This window comes from Armigeres subalbatus, chromosome 3 (genome assembly GCF_024139115.2).
Source record: "Armigeres subalbatus isolate Guangzhou_Male chromosome 3, GZ_Asu_2, whole genome shotgun sequence".
NCBI classification, from domain to species: domain Eukaryota; kingdom Metazoa; phylum Arthropoda; class Insecta; order Diptera; family Culicidae; genus Armigeres; species Armigeres subalbatus.
The window spans coordinates 152,509,538-152,518,687 of record NC_085141.1 but is presented as its reverse complement, the minus strand read 5'-3'; the positions used below and the strand labels follow the sequence as shown (position 1 = coordinate 152,518,687).

General features: G+C 35.6%; 1 long non-coding RNA gene across 1 annotated transcript; it reads left to right on the top strand.

Moving 5' to 3' along the window:
- Positions 1-6,912: 6,912 nt before the first annotated feature.
- On the top strand, positions 6,913-7,634 carry LOC134226254 (uncharacterized). Its single transcript, XR_009983437.1, has 3 exons — positions 6,913-7,227; positions 7,296-7,373; positions 7,448-7,634. It is a non-coding gene; the product is annotated as an uncharacterized LOC134226254 (long non-coding RNA).
- Positions 7,635-9,150: the final 1,516 nt, after the last annotated feature.

Genomic DNA, 9,150 nt, shown 5'->3' with positions numbered 1-9,150 from the left:
TTGCATGAGCTACTGGGAGAACCATCCATCGTTCACACCGCAAAAATCGGACGACTGCGGTGGGCCGGGCACGTACCCAGAATGTCAGACAGTAACCCGCTGAAAATGGTTCTCGACAACGATCCGACGGGCACAAGAAGGCGTGGTGCGCAGCGGGCAAGGTGGATCGATCAGGTGGAAAATGACTCCGTAGACTGCGTGGCTGGCGACGTGTAGCCATGGACCGAGCCGAATGGAAGACTCTTGTATACTGCACAGGCCACTTCGGCCTTAGTCTGATTAAATAATAATAATCGGATATGTATTTTTAGTTTAAATTTGAACTTTTGACGAAGGTAATTTACTCATAATTTAAATATATAGTGAAATACTAGTAAATTTAAATTTTTTCGAAGAAATTTTCAAAGTCGATTTATTCAATTTAAAAAAATACGTTCCCGTAATTTTTGCAGTAAAAGTTACTATATATGTGCCCTTTTAGATAACACCTTCAAAAAAAATTAATCGAACCATCTCCATGAGATATAGGCATTTTGTGATTGCATAGTTTTTTGGTATAAATTGCATATAACTTTTAAATGGTAAGACTTATAAACATGATGTGTTCAGCAAAAATATGCACCATCACTTGCTCTTCATTTCTTCTGAAGACCGAATTCTCGTAAAACTCAAAACAAAAAAGTTAGAATAGAAATACTGATTTTTTTGGGGCCACCCTAGGTTAAAATCAAAAATTTCATTTACTGAACTCAATTTATGTGCTAGACACAAGGTGTCTTCGGCAAAGTTGCATAAAATAATGTTTACTGCAAGTTTGCTGAAGAGGTCATCCACAAAAAACCCGAAATAAAAAAGTTTAATTTCAGTTTTGAGAAACGATAAGGACCACCCTTTCGAACTTTTTGTTCGAAGAAGCAATATTTTATTATAAACAACTTCACTGAAGACACCAAGTGTCTAAATAGAACGAAAACGAAGGGTAATAGTTTTTTCCTGCTAAATAACTGAATCGGACCATTGTGCAATGGTTTTATCTCAGGTTTTATTTACCATCATGTCATATATAATTCACCAAAAATTCACGTAGATTTCACCTGAAATTATGGTAGAGGTCACCTTTATATTGGTGAACTCTACGTTCATCACATGATGTCTATCATATTCGAGTTCTCAAGAGTTTACCTGAATATTCAGGTAGAATGTACGTGCACGATCGGTTCAGTGTAGAATATGTTTGGTTTTAACGTACACGCAGAAAAAACTACATTAAAAACAAACATATTCTAGTTAAATCCAAACAATAATTCAGTTTGTTCTGGCATCAAAAATAAATATGTTTGGATCAAACATATTGTTGCATTTGAAGCGAACGAAAACTTTCTTTTGAATCAAATGTGCGTTTCAAGTTGTTTCAACCAGCTAAATGTTTGAAGCAAACATGGATACAGTCAACTTTCGCTCGTTGGGCTAAACTCGTAGCCCATCTAGTGAAAGACTTTCGTTAGTTGGGCTGAGATTTCATCTGTCAAATCAGCGAATACAATAGAAATTCAGAGCTGCCAACTGCGAAAAAGAAAAAAAACTGCCGTTGATGTCATAATTTGACGTTCACCTTCGTTTTAAGTGGGCTACAGCCCAACTAACGAGCGCCCAACTAAATCGAAGCCCATCTAAAGATAGCCCAACGAGGGAAATTTGACTGTATTATTGTTTTGGTTCGACCACTCATAATATTTTCTTATCAATTCTACCAATTTTCATATTCTGGTAGCATTTGACTACCAGATTTCACAATTCCAAACGTTCATATTTCATTTACTTACCTTTCTGTACCTGAAAAACATCCTTATCATAAATTTGGAAGCAAGAAAACATATGATTCCACGCTTGCTCCTGCTCCTCTGTTGACTTCCGATCGGATCCGATCCGAACTCGAGATTTTGTTTACTTTTGCAAGAGCGAGCGAGGGGCTGCCCACTAGTGTACGTATAAAACAAACAAGGATTTAATTTGGTTTTAAAAATATTGTCGCGCTTATCTTTTTCTAGAATGCTGCGGCGGTCTTACACTCGCAGGCTCGACTGCGAAGGTAAACGTCAAGATTGCCGCCGTGTTAAAAGAAAGGCAGAATTTTCCCGCTCAAAACAAAACCACGTGCTTTTCGCGAAATGACAGCAGTGTTCGATTGTATTAGTGAGAGGCAACCGGAGTCACTGAGTACATGGAGAGTGATTATCATGGCAAGTGCATACGGTGGGTGAGATTTTCATTGACTCTGTTGTGTTTAGTGACCGTTGCGATTACCTGAAGCAGGAAATCGCAGTACACAGGATTTTGTTTTTACACGATTTTTTTTCACTCGTATTTTTGATCGTGTGACTTCAATTTGTCACCAAACTCTTCGCAATATGTTTAAAAAAATCCAGAATAAATCAAAGAAAAATCACATGATAATTAATATACGTTAAACATTTAGGATGAGTGGAAAATTGAGAAAATGTAAATCGCGAAAAAACAAAATCCAGTGTATTCTATTTAATCTCGAGATGCATAATAAATATGTTTGATTCAAACATATTTCCATTTTGGAAGTAAACATGTATATTTTTGAAGCAAATGGATGAAATTTGTATCCGTGTAGTTTTTTCTGCGTGTGGCGCCTTATGAATCTTCGACTGATTATTCCATCAACAGTGCTTCTTATACGCGTGTGGGCGAGTGGTCCACATAGCGGCCTCCCGACCCCGACGTCCATGGTTCGAACCCATGGAAATGGAAATCATCATTCATAAGGTAACATATTGGAATTCATACCGATTCCTAGTGGCAAATTTTCATAAGCTGTTTGATTGAAAATCATACTCCCATTTTCCTCAGTGAATAACCATACGGCTTTTTCAGAGCGAAACAAGTATGTCTACTCTACGTTGAAGGATGGTTGATGAAAATCTTTTTGTTAAGAAATTATGTTGAGCTTTTTAGTGGAATGTCATCCAGGCTCGTTACTCCTTATAGTGCGTCGAGGGATGCGGAAGCAAATCGTGAAGGAATTCCGAAGCAAAACTTCGAACGATTCCAGAGTAATTCCGAAGCACGAGGCATTCTGAAGCGAATTCTCCATGGATTACGAAGGGTATCCCCACAGATTCCCAAGGGTAACCCTCAACGATACCGAAAGAAATGCAGTGTTATTGCTTCTGGATTCCGGTTGGAAAACTTCGATGATTACCAAGGAATTCTTTAGAGATTCCAACGAAAATTCTTCTCGGATTCTGGTGAGAATTCGTCTCGGATTATGATGATAATCCTCCTCGGATTCTGATGGGAATCTTTCTCAGAAATGAGAAACAAGTTCATTTGTCTTCCACTCATTTCATTATGATAGGGTGAATATGGGAGATAACTCTTTTGTCTTCAAACTTTTTCAGTAATTCATTATGATATATTGAAAATTGATATCACCGCTAAGGGTGATAACGGGGTAACCCAGACCTACCCTTCCTATTTACGCCAATGTATATGTATAACATCATAAGTCTCCGAGACTTCTATGAATAGTTCGGTTTTAAAGTGAAATGATAACCTTCCGGTACAACTTTGGTAAACGAGAAAGGCAAAACCCAATTTAAACCCAAATTGGGTTTAAAAATGATAATCTTCTGATGCTCATATTTACTATATAGGGTAATATGGCCACTCCACTTCACATCTCCCTTATTTATTCAAATAGTTTACAATTAGGGTATCTGTTCCCATATTAATAACAGCCCGTATATTAATCTCAACCGTCAATAAATCAAAATAAAAAATCAATTTAATTATCAATTTATCACTTCGTATGTACACAATAATGGACGGAACACATTCTTGAATATTATTATTGAATATTATTCAAGATTTTGTTTAAATAATGTTTTAATTCACAAGAATCAAATTATTAAAAGACTAGATTATAAAGCTTTTATTTTCATTTTCCATCCTCTGAACTGTTGGTTTGATGTACTACTCGATTATTACTAGCAGAAACATCTGTTTTCACGACATTGTTTGCAACTAATTTTCTAGCTAAAACAATTGTTTCCGGTTGAAATTCACTTCACTTCACTTCACTTCATTTTCATTGTGAAATTCAGCTCTTATGTTTGTACATATAGGTAGGTATATCGAAAAGATAAGCTATGATAAACAAGCCTCGGCAAGCCTCGTTGGACAGCTCGTGCTGAAAACTTCATCTTTTTGCAACTTGTTGCACAAACTACTTTTATGTGTGGTCCCGATTTAGAAATAATTTAATTTATGTTTGGATCCATAACTTCCGTCGGGTGAAGTTGCTTCATGTAACAGGACAGCAGTTTCATACATTTGTAATGGACAGGGAAGCAGAAGTTTAGTTATATTAACTAATTTGTAAATGTAAATATGCTAAAGGGTCCATTACTAGCACATAAAAAGAGGTCCATTAGGGCCGATGCCCACGTAGCGTTTTTTCAACGCTGCGGGCACGTGGCGTTGAAAAAACGCAGGTGTGCATCGATGCGGCGACGCTGCGTTACCGCTTTTTCCCGATGCAAGCATGCGTCCTTTCAACGCCGTGTGCACGCAGCGTTAAAAAGACGCTACGTGGGCATCGGGCCTTATAGGCAAAAGGAGCATGTGTAATTGGAACATGTAAATCAAATGGGGGGACCATAATACCAAATATAATATATTAGCAATATAGTCCACTCTAGCCAAAAATAGGCGAACGCAGCCTCAGCGCTCCAACGGATGGCGGTCGAAATAGTGTTATTTTGATTAAATCGTTGAATTGCGTAAAGGTGCATCGTCGCTTCCATCATAACAATCTGAACAAATCGTAGTATAGGTATCAGTAGATAAACGTCATGCAGGCTGGATTCGGTGTTAAATTTTTGAATAATCTGTTCAATTCACTCCTTCTCAACATTGTTTCTGCTGCCAAACTCTTTCATTTGTAGATAGTGCGATAAATAAGGCAGCGGTCGCGGATCGCTCTTTTAATTTAGTGCTTCAGCAAAAAATACGAATCCCATCAGCCAGAGGAGCTACATTAGCATCCCTCGTCTTAATTCCTTCCTCCAAAACAAAAGCATATTTTTCATGCATATATTAAGTCTCACTGAATTTCAGAACATTGCTTTTAAACGGCTAATACCTACACTGAGGATACTGGCCGTAAGATTTTCATACGACCAAACTTATGAGAATGTTTCATACGAATTGAACTATGAAAATCGCAGGATCTTTTTTCGATCAATTCTAACTCTTTATTGGGTATCTAACGAGACAGATTCTCCGAAGCGTCGGTGGGCGTGTGGTGTAAACGCACGCCTCCTAATCCACGACGTCCATGGTTCGAAACCAGGTTACACTTTTTTGAACGAACTGAAAATATTTCATAAGATTGTCGTATGATATACATTTCATTAGAGAATCGTATGAAAATCAATACATTTTCTTGTGGTGAAATTTCAAAAGAGAAACGTATGATGTTCTTACGACCAGTATCCTCAGTGTACTTGAACCACGTCGTTAATTTGATAGGATCTTGAATTGAACTGAGATCTTCATTTACCCTGTTAAAAAGTATTGAAAATTTTGGATTTGTGATGTTCGAACACAAGTGTTCGGAATAAGAATCGGGATTTTAGTGTTTCATTCTCTTTAATAATCATTTTTGCCTTTCTCGTACAACAAAGTTGTACCTGAAAGGCTTTCATTTCACTCCCAAAACGTACTTTTTATAGAGCGCTTGTAGACCCATAGTATTATATACCATTCGATTCAGCTCGACAAACTGAGCAAATGTCTGTCTGTCCGTGTGTGTGTCCGTGTGTGTGTGTGTGCGTATGTGTGTGCACATTGAAACATTAGACAATTTTTCTAGTACTAAACCTGAATCGATTTTGCTACAACAAGTTGCATTCGATGGGGAATGTTTTCTTCTTGTTCGCTATTGAATTTCATAATGATGGCACGTCTCAAAAAATAGTAAATATTCAAAGAGTTATGAGACATCATTATTTCGTAACAAATAAGCTATCGATTTATAGGTTATGTTCTCCCAAGACACAATTTATTCGAAACCGGCACACTGACAGCATAGAATACACAGCTTACACGGAAGAAAAAAAAACTTCACAAAGAAACATAGAGACCCATTGAGTTAAAAAGTACCTATTTTAAGATTTCATGTATACACTGAAAATTCTAGTTTATTTTTTCAAAATGACCTAAGAAACATATTTTCATGAATGAATTTTAATATTGCGATCAACAGACCAATATCATAGCTTTTGATTGCGTTACACAAATTAATTCATGAAAAAAAGGTGACATATGTTCTTTTTAAAAGTTAAGCGTCATTTCTGCCATTTCTTTCCCCTATGGGCCGATGTGAGCAGTGAGACGTGAGAAGTGCGAAGTGAGGAGTGAAAAGTAAGAAGTAAGAAATGAAAAATGAGAAATGAAAAATCACCAGATGATCCGAAATGAAAACAAAAATGTTTTTCCAAATTTAATCTAGACTATTCTTTGAAAAGAGCTGAAATTTTTTTTGGTAATATTTTCAAATGGATATAATAGAAAAACGACGCATCCCACAAAAAGTGTTGTATGGGTGACCATCGCAAAACCAGTCAAAATTTCTAGTGAAAACCCGCATAATTAAAACGATCTGCAGGACTGTAGATACAATTAACTCGAATCAAGCTACATTGTTACAGTTTGGATTACCGTCGACTTGCAGTCCGACTTTTAATTAATCTTGAAATAGCACTATACAACATGTTTGATCTACGCTACCATATGAGATGAACATACGGCTTATTGTTTGCTTATAATGTTTTGCATTCCACGTCTGATTGATTTATGAGAAACAATTATAAAAACTAATATCGACTAATAAGAGTAATAGTAACGACATGGAATACGGTTATGAGATATACATGTATCATCTCAACAGCTCATAGTGTTTCATCATGATATCACACACACGCATCAATCAAATTATCCCATGCTAAATATATGATAAGTGTTGTGGTTGAGGAATGAGTGTGCGTATTTATCATTTGCATTTTTTCTCAAGCATCCAGCCATGTTTGATTCGCAGTGACAAACACTGGTTTCGTTAGACCAGATTGTTTTACTTGATTTGTTTGTGCTCAGTTTTTATTTAATGAAGTTTCCATGCATGCGTAAAACTTGAAGGTAAGTGATTGAATATCATAATAAATATAAATCAATACCATTAATACAAATATATGCTCTATTCACAGATTAACCATCTATGGAAATAAGAGATGCATGCTCGGTGTGCCGTCTTTGCAATAATGTTGGCCATGGCTGATTTAATAGTAAGTTATGTTTTAATACACTCTCCGCAATGATTATAATATGATGTATTTTTCACGCTTCATTATTCTTACAGGGCGACATTAATTTTTCTGGAAATTTGTTTGGCTTGCGGCGGTCCGGCAGGCTATATAGCTGCACGCTAAAAAAATTCTACCAAGTACTTATGCTAACAAATGTTAATTACTTTTTCAATATCCATTAGTTTTTAAATATAAAAGTAATATTTATGTTCTTTAAATAAAATATGAAACGAAATTAAACGCCAAATTTCTTTTTATTTGATTAAATTTATCCAAATAATACTCTTATTAATAAACAGTAAGATATACGGTACAACAGATTTAAATCGCATATGGTTCAACTGTTTTCATATTATACCCCGTATTCCGCCTCGTATAATTTTATCTGAAACCGTGGATTGTAATCAGACCATATCACAAGGTGTTCGCCGAAAAAATGTACTGGAAAATTTCCATTTCTATATGTTAATTATACTTAACCGCCTATTACCCGAATAGTTGAAAAGCCAAAAACAATATATCATACTGTTAACATTGTCTATGGTGAGGTTAGTTTAACGTTTGTATCTGACGTAACCCAAATAGTAAGAATAATGTTGTTTAACGTTATTAACAGTTTGAGGAATGGTCTATTAATGGTTCATGATTATGCGGGAATATCGGAAACAATCCAAATTGAGCCCTACACTGAAAAAATCAGTTTAAAAATTTTAAAAGTCGATTTGCGAAAAATGCTCTTTTTATTTAAATGAAATTTTGTCTCAAGATAGGTGATTATGTTCCTACCAACCGTCCATACATCGCAAGCTGGGCACTCTTAAGGAAAAAAGTTTTTCTAACAAAAACTTTTCTTGTCGGAATTATTTTCAGTGTATTTTCATCTGAAACTAAACCAATGAAAGCAAATCTATTTTTATGATACATTGTCTAATTTAGTCACTAAATATAGTTTGTTTTAAATTAAAGTAATATTAAAAAGGGGTTTATATCTTCAAAAAATATTATATTCCATTATTAGCTTCTTTAGTTGCGACCAGTTACGACCAAAACATTGTACTCTGCCTGACTGTACAGGAATACTTAATATGAGTATTGCCGATTTCACCAATTTGAAGAGTTATGTGTAGATTGTGATTTGCCCTTCTTTTCTCACACTCACTCTCATTTTGGGTTGATCGATTTTGTTACTGAAATTTACCCAATTATAACCCATTACTCGTTAGTCACATGTAAGCGTGTACACTAAATCGATTCCCGCCATGATTTGACGTCTATTTGTTTTCAGATTGGACACTCACACTCAAATATTATACACGGAAAATCAAACTTTTTTGAGTGTATTGAGTGTGAGAAAAAGATGACTGTGAGAAAAAAAATCGTCGTTTATCGATTATATCCATTTGAAAAATCAATAAAAACAAGTTTGACCCTTTTCAAAAGATAGTCTGCATCAAATTTGGAAAACCTAAGTATGCACTTTTCTTTTTACAGCACCTTTTAAGTATTGACCAATAAATTTACAAAAAGTCAACTTAGACGATCCCCACCGATGTGTATCCAAATGAGTGTCTAGTATAGGAACGAAATGCGTTCATATTTTATTTATTCACTTGTTCTCGCACCGGTTGTTTCTATCACGGTTGTTGAAGTGCAATCTTGCTTCGCACCGGTGGTGAATATCCGGTTGCTATTGAGGCAAACACGGAAATAAATAAAATCACGAAAAAATATTATTATTTATTTTCAAATCTTTCAG